The sequence below is a fragment of the Oncorhynchus mykiss genome, chromosome 26, assembly GCF_057628025.1.
Source record: "Oncorhynchus mykiss isolate SJ-2025 chromosome 26, ASM5762802v1, whole genome shotgun sequence".
Lineage (NCBI taxonomy): Eukaryota > Metazoa > Chordata > Actinopteri > Salmoniformes > Salmonidae > Oncorhynchus > Oncorhynchus mykiss.
In genome coordinates, this window is record NC_143047.1 from 25272507 (window position 1) to 25282661 (window position 10155).

Here is a 10155-nt window from a genome sequence, read left to right on the forward strand (position 1 = left end):
ATGAAATAAAATGCATCATAAAATGACTTGGCAGATCGTCCACTTAGTAAGAACCAGGCAAGCCCCAACTTTAAAGCTGTTTACCCACCTGACTATGTAACGTGGCGATTTGGCCACTATGTCCAGATTGAACTGGAAAATGATTTGCTAATCTGTTTAGTTATTTGGAGTAATTGGGTCTGGTGCCGGTGAGGTGGATTTTCTTGACTGTTGAAAGTGTCTGCTAGTAGTCCTTTCCCAGCTCCTTGGTATAATTACTCTGACAGAGCTGTGGCCACAGGGCCTGCGAGGAGGGCTGCTTTTTAAACTGTACATTATGAAGGATTAGCATTTATGAATTTTAAATCAGGACTGTGGTAGGAGACACTAAAGCTGCTTAGTGATTGCAAACGGCAGCGTCTGAGCAGGCGGCTTTGCTGTATACCCTTTACCTTCCAGTCAGTGTGTGTGTGTTTGTTTGTTTGTGTGTGCGTGCGCGTGCGTGTGCGTGTGTGTGTGTGTGTGCACGCGTGCGTGTGTGCGTGTGTGTGTGTGTGTGTGTGTTTGTGTTAGATGTGTATTAATACGCTCTACCTCATAGACACAAAGTGTTCACTGGACTCCCAGCATCAGCTTTAAACGAATAAGGAGCTGACATGTTAATATCAGGCCCATCAGAGATACTGTATGTGCTAGGGGATGTGTGTTAGGGGATGTGTGTGAGGGGATGTGTGTGAGAGGACGTGACATGTGTTAGCCAGCTACTGGGTGACTCTCCCTCCCTCTAAGGCTGGGGCTCTGCCTGCCTCTCACTGGAGTGGCATACCATACAGAATATCAAATGAGAGATTATGTTAATGTGGGAGTTGATCCATGCTAAATTATGCATAATGAATTGATGTGACACAAAGTCATCAATTAGACGGATATCAACATTAAAAAGTGTGACGCAGCGCAATATTCTATTTTTCTATGAAGAATGAGTCAAATTATTTAGACATTAAAAGTCCTGGGATGTGGTCTGTATGGTGCTGCCTGCCTTCACCTGGTTGTTCCACCCTGTGTCAGAAACAACTTTCTTTGTCTTAAATGTACAGTGCTCACACTGTTCAGCGGAGGTGCGAGCCCATGACTGACATGCTGCGTTATCAGAGGTTGTGTATGGGATGGGTACGGGACACGGACTGAGGCCTGCCAGTCTCATATCACACCTCCAGAGCTGTCTGTAGTGGGATCAGTGGGATTTACTGTGTCAGTGTGGTGTTGTGTGTTAGTTAGTTCCCCCTACTGCATGTAGCAGCTATGCATGCCCTGTGACTCATGAGCTGACTGGATGATTCCAGCCAAAGTCACATGAATTGATTCCATCTGTTTTTTTTAAAGGAGGGCCGTAGCACTGAACAGCAGAGTCCTTCCCTAGAAGACAGAAGACAGACAGCAGAACGGCAGACAGAAGAAAGTCAGCCCAGTATTTCAGGATGACCTCTGTCTTGATAGATACAGATTGTTCATCAACGCGTTATGCTGTCCTCCACCCAACATTGTTGGACTTCTGTTTTCTAGAACCTTATGTTCACCATGACCATGAGGATAATTCTATATCTCAAAATAATCATGATAAAGGAGACGTGTGAGGAAGAAAAACTGAATTGGAATCCTCCCTGACGTTCTCACACACAGACCCAGCAAAAGTAGAGGGGGACGTTTATGAAAGTAGTCTTATTAAACCTCTAGTGTTGGTTTGGCAGGCCTGGCCCTCCTAAGGCTCCTTTCCTACACTCTGAAGCATAAATGGACACATCTTATTGATTTTCTTTCAAGCTGGATTGCATTGATTTCTGTGAATATGGCAGACAAATCCAGCTGGCTGAGTCTCCACTGGGACAGTGTGGTGCTGGGGAGGGGAGCTCAGACTCAGCCTCACACAGCAGGGAGGCAGGCCTCATTACACCAAACAGGGAACTAACTGCCTGCTGTCCATTCCCCCCCCCCCCCCCCCCCCCCCACCACCACCACCACCATCCTAGTCCTTATCCCCAAATTAAACGGAGAGCTTTTTCAGTATTTATCAATACCAGCCACTGGTAGCCGGATCAATCAGTGTGAATGGTTTTTATAGATAATGAGGCCCAGGCTGATGGACTTGTGAAAATTGATCGGCATCTTAACCATTTTGATGTAGGCTTTAAGCAAAGACGATTACTTTCCCTCAGCGGGGCAGTAGTGACAGTGGCTGGGGTAATATGGGACGGGGGCTGGAGGAGGGGTGCGTGGTGCGCCCTAGGTGGGTTCTTTAGCCAACTGAAGGGTGCCTCACTAAGAATAAACAACTGTCTCAGTGCTAAGAGGTTTTATCTTCCTTTGCCATTAATCAACCCCTTAAACAGGACACCTCCTCATACCCGTTCAGCACACAGCACAGAGCAGAGTACCCTGAGACCAGCAACACCACTCACTACTACTACAGAGGACACTTCCTAGGACAGGCCCATACCTCTCTCTCTGTGCTTCCTCTATCCTGTCCCAAGGTTTAGCTAAACTAGATTCATTGTGCTCCTATAGCTGCTGAATGGTACCTAAGCAACCCAAATGTTCTCTCTCCTTGCCTCCATATTTCTATCAGAAGGCGTCATGTCAAGCTGCGTGAGGAGCTATTCCATCTGGAATTATTAGCCGGAGACACACAACGCAATCTAATTCCATACCACAGTATTCAATCACCATGAATCTAATGTTGCAGGTGCAGTGAAGAAGACATGGGATGGATGTTTTTCAAATGAATTAATGCTCTGAGATGCATTTCTGTACCTGATTTAATACATTAATGAAATATCATATGTGCTCCACCTACATATTCATCCATCCAAGAGCTGTGAGTAAACAATCAAGGGTTGAATTCAGAAGATTGTTTATGTGTGGGAGACATGCCAACATAAAGGGACAATATAATGAGATTTTACTTCATCTTTTTTATCCTGGGTAGGGGTGGGATTGGATTATAGGGGGACTTATTTGTATGAGGTATTGAGCACCTCAAAATAAATTCTCACCTATTCAATTTGAAATCAGACCTAGGTGCTGTGGATAATCCTTTTTAACACCTTATGAACTGAAGGTCCAAGCCCACACATTTGAAATCAGACCTAGGTGCTGTGGATAATCCTTTTTAACACCTTATGAACTGAAGGTCCAAGCCCACACATTTGAAATCAGACCTAGGTGCTGTGGATAATCCTTTTTAACACCTTATGAACTGAAGGTCCAAGCCCACACATTTGAAATCAGACCTAGGTGCTGTGGATAATCCTTTTTAACACCTTATGAACTGAAGGTCCAAGCCCACACATTTGAAATCAGACCTAGGTGCTGTGGATAATCCTTTTTAACACAGTATGAACTGAAGGTCCAAGCCCACACATTTGAAATAAATATACTATTCCCCCACAAAACAATTGCTATATACTCTGCCAGGAGCATTCCAGTGCATATTCTTTGTGAAGATATTTACCTCAGAACGTGCTTGATTATTTTCCAAGAGCATAACCAGATCCATCCATATTCATTAGGAATTTGAGGCCGGCTCACAATCCTCATGTCACACAAAGTCTTAGCCAAAGCGTCTTTCCCAACAGCACATTTTTTATCTGGATCAGGATTCCTGATTTTGTTTTGAATTCCTCTCCCTTTCAGGAGAGTCCCTATCATAGTAGTCCCTATCATAGTAGAGTCATAGTAGAGTCATCATAGTAGAGTCTCCTGATGGTTGTGGTTACATGGTGGCTCCACATTCAGGGATCATTTCAAGGCTTATTTCTGATGGAAACATTGAGACTTAAGCCTGGCAGAAGGACATGGTTTAGTGTGAAGATGAGAGGTGGGCGGTGGTGGCGATGGCAGTGACGGTGATGGCTGTGGTGCTGGTGGTGGTAGTGGTGGTGGTGATTGCTGTGGTGTTAGTGTTGGCGGTGGTGGCGATGGCAGTGACGGTGATGGCTGTGGTGCTGGTGGTGGTAGTGGTGGTGGTGATTGCTGTGGTGCTGGTGGTGGTGGTGATTGCTGTGGTGTTAGTGTTGGTGGTGGTAGTGGTGGTGGTGATTGCTGTGGTGTTGGTGGTGGTGATGGCTGTGGTGTTGGTGATGGCTGTTGTGTTGGTGGTGGTGTTGGTGGTGATGGCAGTGATTGCTGTGGTGTTAGTGTTGGTAGTGGTGGTGGTGATTGCTATGGTGTTAGTGTTGGTGGTGGTGATGGCAGTGATGGCTGTGGTGTTGGTGGTGGTGATGGCTGTTGTGTTGGTGGTGGTGTTGGTGGTGATTGCTGTGGTGTTAGTGTTTGTGGTGGTAGTGGTGGTGGTGATTGCTGTGGTGTTGGTGGTGGTGATGGCAGTGATGGCTGTGGTGTTGGTGGTGGTAGTGGTGGTGGTGATTGCTGTGGTGTTAGTGTTGGTGGTGGTGATGGTGATGGTGGTGTTGGTGGTGATTGCTGTGGTGTTAGTGTTGGTGGTGGTGATGGCAGTGATGGCTGTGGTGTTGGTGGTGGTAGTGGTGGTGGTGATTGCTGTGGTGTTGGTGGTGGTGATGGCTGTTGTGGTGGTAGTGGTGGTGGTGATTGCTGTGGTGTTAGTGTTGGTGGTGGTGATAGCAGTGATGGCTGTGGTGTTGGTGGTGGTGATGGCTGTGGTGTTGGTGGTGGTGATGGCTGTTGTGTTGGTGGTGGTGGTAGTGGTGGTGGTGATTGCTGTGGTGTTAGTGTTGGTGGTGGTGATGGCAGTGATGGCTGTGGTGTTGGTGGTGGTGATGGCTGTTGTGTTGGTGGTGGTGTTGGTGATGGTGGTGTTGCTGTTGGTGTTGGTGGTGATGGTGGTGTTGCTGTTGAGGATGGTGTTGGTGTTGGTGGTGGTGATGGCTGTGGTGGTGTTGGTGGTGGTAGTGTTGGTTGTGGTGGTGGCGGATGGCGAGAAGTACTAATGTGAGAAGTGATAGAACTGGGAGGAGGAGGAGGGAGGGTGATGTAACCCCCACATGAACCCATGGTAGATGTAAGCTAGTGAAACCCTCTCCCCCTTTCATGATAGTGTGTGCATTTACAGGGTGGGTCTGGATTGGGTCCGGTCCAGGGTTCCATAAGCTTGCTCTGCCATGAGTGTCGGTCAGTTGGTGCTATGCAGAATCAATCTCACACAGGACCTGATGACAACAGCTCAACCTGTATGTTATAACCCCTTAGTCTATAGAATCCACTGCTTAACTTTGTACTAACTTTTACCAAAGCAGTGTTCACACGTTTGGGTCCAACTCTAATTATTTTACCTTCCTCTGGCTTTAGCTTCCGTGCCAGACCTTTGTACATTATGCAGTGTGTTGAATTTTTTTAAAGAACAGCACAACTCCCATTATTTGTCCAGAAAGAAAAGACTTGTAAACACAGGAGGGAGGATGTTGTCCAGGGGTTTAAACATCACAGCACCTTACCTCATTAATTCTTCATCCACAACATGCAGGCCTAAAGGTAATTACAGGTCCTCCCCAAACAATACTTCCTGCTTCTCTCTCTCTCTCTCTCTCGCTCTCTCTCTCTCTAATGTGTCTCTATACCTTCTCCCTCTGTTGCGCCTGCCATGTAGCTCAGAGTAATTTCAGCACATGTCTGTTGATTAATCACTGGACACGTGGGGTCACGTGACTGGCCAGTAACTGTAGGATCAAAGCTAGCTCATGGTCCCTTGTCAATAAACCTGGTCTATCTACACAGTGCTGAGGCTAGTAGAAACCTAGTCTGTGTACACAGTGCTGAAGCTAGTAGAAACCTAGTCTGTGTGTACACAGTGCTGAGGCTAGTAGAAACCTGGTCTGTGTGTACACAGTGCTGAGGTTAGTAGAAACCTGGTCTGTCTACACAGTGCTGAGGCTAGTAGAAACATGGTCTGTGTGTACACAGTGCTGAGGCTAGTAGAAACCTGGTATGTGTGTACACAGTGCTGAGGCTAGTAGAAACCTGGTCTGTGTACACAGTGCTGAGGCTAGCAGAAACCTGGTCTGTCTACACAGTGCTGAAGCTAGTAGAAACCTGGTCTGTGTACACAGTGCTGATGCTAGTAGAAACCTGGTCTGTGTATACAGAGCTGAGGCTAGTAGAAACCTGGTCTGTGTGTACACAGTGCTGAGGCTAGTAGAAACCTTGTCTGTGCACACAGTGCTGAGGCTAGCAGAAACCTGGTCTGTGTACACAGTGCTGAGGCTAGCAGAAACCTGGTCTGTCTACACAGTGCTGAAGCTAGTAGAAACCTGGTCTGTGTACACAGTGCTGATGCTAGTAGAAACCTGGTCTGTGTATACAGTGCTGAGGCTAGTAGAAACCTGGTCTGTGTGTACACAGTGCTGAGGCTAGTAGAAACCTTGTCTGTGCACACAGTGCTGAGGCTAGCAGAAACTTGGTCTGTGTGTACACAGTGCTGAAGCTAGTAGAAACCTGGTCTGTGTGTATACAGTGCTGAAGCTAGTAGAAACCTTCATGTGTACACAGTGCTGAGGCTAGCAGAAACCTGGTCCGTCTACACAGTGCTGAGGCTAGTAGAAACATGGTCTGTGTGTACACAGTGCTGAGGCTAGTAGAAACCTGGTATGTGTGTACACAGTGCTGAGGCTAGTAGAAACCTGGTCTGTGTACACAGTGCTGAGGCTAGCAGAAACCTGGTCTGTCTACACAGTGCTGAAGCTAGTAGAAACCTGGTCTGTGTACACAGTGCTGATGCTAGTAGAAACCTGGTCTGTGTATACAGTGCTGAGGCTAGTAGAAACCTGGTCTGTGTGTACACAGTGCTGAGGCTAGTAGAAACCTTGTCTGTGCACACAGTGCTGAGGCTAGCAGAAACCTGGTCTGTGTGTACACAGTGCTGAAGCTAGTAGAAACCTGGTCTGTGTGTATACAGTGCTGAAGCTAGTAGAAACCTTCATGTGTACACAGTGCTGAGGCTAGCAGAAACCTGATCCGTCTACACAGTGCTGAAGCTAGTAGAAACATGGTTTGCGTATACAGTGCTGAGGCTAGTAGAAACCTTGTCTGTGTACACAGTGCTGAGGCTAGTAGAAACTTTGTTTGTGTACACAGTGCTGAGGCTAGTAGAAACCTTGTCTGTGTACACAGTGCTGAGGCTAGCATAAAGCTTGTCTGTCTACACAGTGCTGAAGCTAGTAGAAACATTGTCTGTGTACACAGTACTGAGGCTAGTAGAAACCTGGTCTGTGTACACAGTGCTGAGGCGAGTAGGGAGAGCATGTCCACGTTACCAGCAAACACAACGGCAGAGAGGGACAGACAGGAAAACACGGAGAGACAGGGAGAGATGGAGAGAGACGTAGGGAGAGAGAAGGAGGAAGAGAGGAAGGTCAGCGCGTCAGATAGGACACTACAGCTGCTATCCTCTAGGGCCTTCTTCTGACACCCTGTTCCATCTCACAGTGTGAAGTGGCCAACAAGAGAAAAAAGTTACTGGGGTTGTAATAGGTGACCTTTCTGTGAAGCGGAACACGTGCATTTTATACCAGAGTGTAAACAGCTGAGCTACATAACAATTAAGGTAACCTTTCTGTTTGAATAAGAGGCCATTTCTCAGAGAACTGAAATTACATGAATGATAAATGATTTTTGTTCTACAGTGGAGGGATGGAGAGAAATGGAATAGGGAAGAAGAGGGGGAGGGAGAGAAGGAAAGGCCGTTCTCACTTGTAAATCCCAGTTATAATGCCTCGTTAAAAAGATTTGGGAAAGCGAAACAGAAGCAGACAAGATCTCTCTTTTCTTAAAGGTAGACAGGTCTCAGTGGAATTCATTAATGTGATTCCCGGTGGTGGTCTTACTCCTACAGTACAATCGCCTGGGTTAGCACCGATCCTGAAATTAAATCTAATTGGACAATTACTCAAACTCAGAAACCTCCTGCATTAAGGCAACGAGGCCCCTAATAAACACCTTGTCATCTCAATAAAAACAAGGAAGTCATTTACCTGACCCAAGAGGCACAATTTTTAAATGTATTTTCAAAATAATTGCATGTGCTGTGAATGAGAATATTAAAAAGGTAGCTACAGTAGCTTTGCAGGGAAGAGTAATGCAGGTCTAGCTACCTCGGGCCTCACACTGCAGCCTCCTCTCCCTCTGGGGGAAGAGCTCATTTGTTCCACAGATAAGAGCATTGCACACGCAGTACTGTAATATTATTGCTGTCGTGTCATAATGAAATAATTTTGTTTGCCTTTCAACCCCACCCACTATTCCCTCTGCCCCTGCCTACCCCACACATTGGACAGAACCTATTCCCTCTGCCCCTGCCTACGCCACACATTGGACAGAACCTATTTCCTCCTCATGTATGAAGCATTAATTAAATATTGCCGGTGGAAAGTATATATTTTGTTCAGCAGCAACATTGTGTCCGTTAGATTGGATAGCAATTGTGTAATATAGAGTTTGTTTCGTGGTTCTCTAGCTGATTATCACCTCTCTATGACTGTCAGACTTTAGAGGCTAATCAGATCATCTTCTACATACAACGAAGTCTCCTCACATCAGGGGACAGGAAATAGGGCCAGAGCACTATGACCCTCTGTCACTGTTCCAGTCATGAACCCTTCACCCACCCTCCACCCACCCTTCACTCAGCCTACACCCACCCTTCACTCAGCCTCCACCCACCCTTCACTCAGCCTACACCCACCCTTCACTCAGCCTACACCCACCCTTCACTCAGCCTCCACCCACCCTTCACTCAGCCTCCACCCACCCTTCACTCAGCCTCCACCCACCTTTCACCCACCCTCCACCCACCCTTCACTCAGCCTCCACCCACTCTTCACCCACCCTCCACCCACCCTTCACTCAGCCTCCACCCACCCTTCACCCACCCTCCACCCACCCTTCACTCAGCCTCCACCCACCCTTCACTCAGCCTCCACCCACCATTCATTCAGCCTCCACCCACCCTTCACTCAGCCTCCACCCACCCTTCACTCAGCCTCCACCCACCCTTCACTCAGCCTCCAGCCACCCTTCACCCACTCTCCACCCACCCTTCACTCAGCCTCCACCCACCCTTCACTCAGCCTCCACCCACCCTTCACTCAGCCTCCACCCACCCATAACCCACTCTCCACCCACCCTTCACTCAGCCTCCACCCACCCTTCATCCAGCCTTCACCCACCCTTCACCCACTCTCCACCCACCCTTCACCCAATCTCCACCCACCCTTCACTCAGCCTCCACTCAGCCTCCACCCACCCTTCACCCACCCTCCACCCACCCTTCACTCAGCCTCTACCCACCATTCACCCACTCTCCACCCACCATTCACCCACTCTCCACCCACCCTTCACTCAGCCTCCACCCAGCCTATTCCAGCTTCCATCCACCCAGCTTCCCCCCTCCACTCAGCCTCCTCCAGCCTCCTCCAGCTACTAGCTCTTTAAGTCATGCTCTCTTCAGGATGCTGAACTGTCATCTCCCCTCTCTGTGCCCTCCACCTCTGCCTCTCTGACGAGCCACATACCAGGGTTTTCACATCTCTCCCCCATGAAGGACCAACAGAAGGATGAATAAATAATCATGGTTGACCTCGCACGTCCAGGGACAGCAGTCTAACACCTTCACTGACAAGAGTTCACCCAAATGCCACTCCCCTGCCATAGACCAGAGACCAGAGAGAGAGAAAAACCTAGAGCGATGAGAAAAGTGTAGCCCGGGAGAGCTGGACGGTGACAAATGGTGTGGAAAAAACAACAGAGGCAGCCGTCTGAAGGGAAGACATGAGTAAAACTCACAAATAATTAACTGGGTAAATATTGGAGAGCCCACTGACTAATTACCTCACACGTCTCACTGCGCTCTCATTATTGTTCCTGTCGGAGTTAACCCCTTCCCTCCTGCCGGTGCTCGCCACCTACAGCCCCCTGAGCCAGCTTCTTACACCCCCACTCCTATATACATGCTTGTGAGTAGAGACAGGTACTTTAGGTATTATTACCATATAGGTATCATGGATTATTATACACTTACACTGACAATGGAAGAGGCTTAAAGTTATCAGGCAAGGCATATGTTTAAAAAAAAATCTGTCGAGTTGATCTAGTAAATGATTTGTTTTTCAGATGGACAGTTGTCAGTCAAGCTTTTGTCAGCATGTTGAA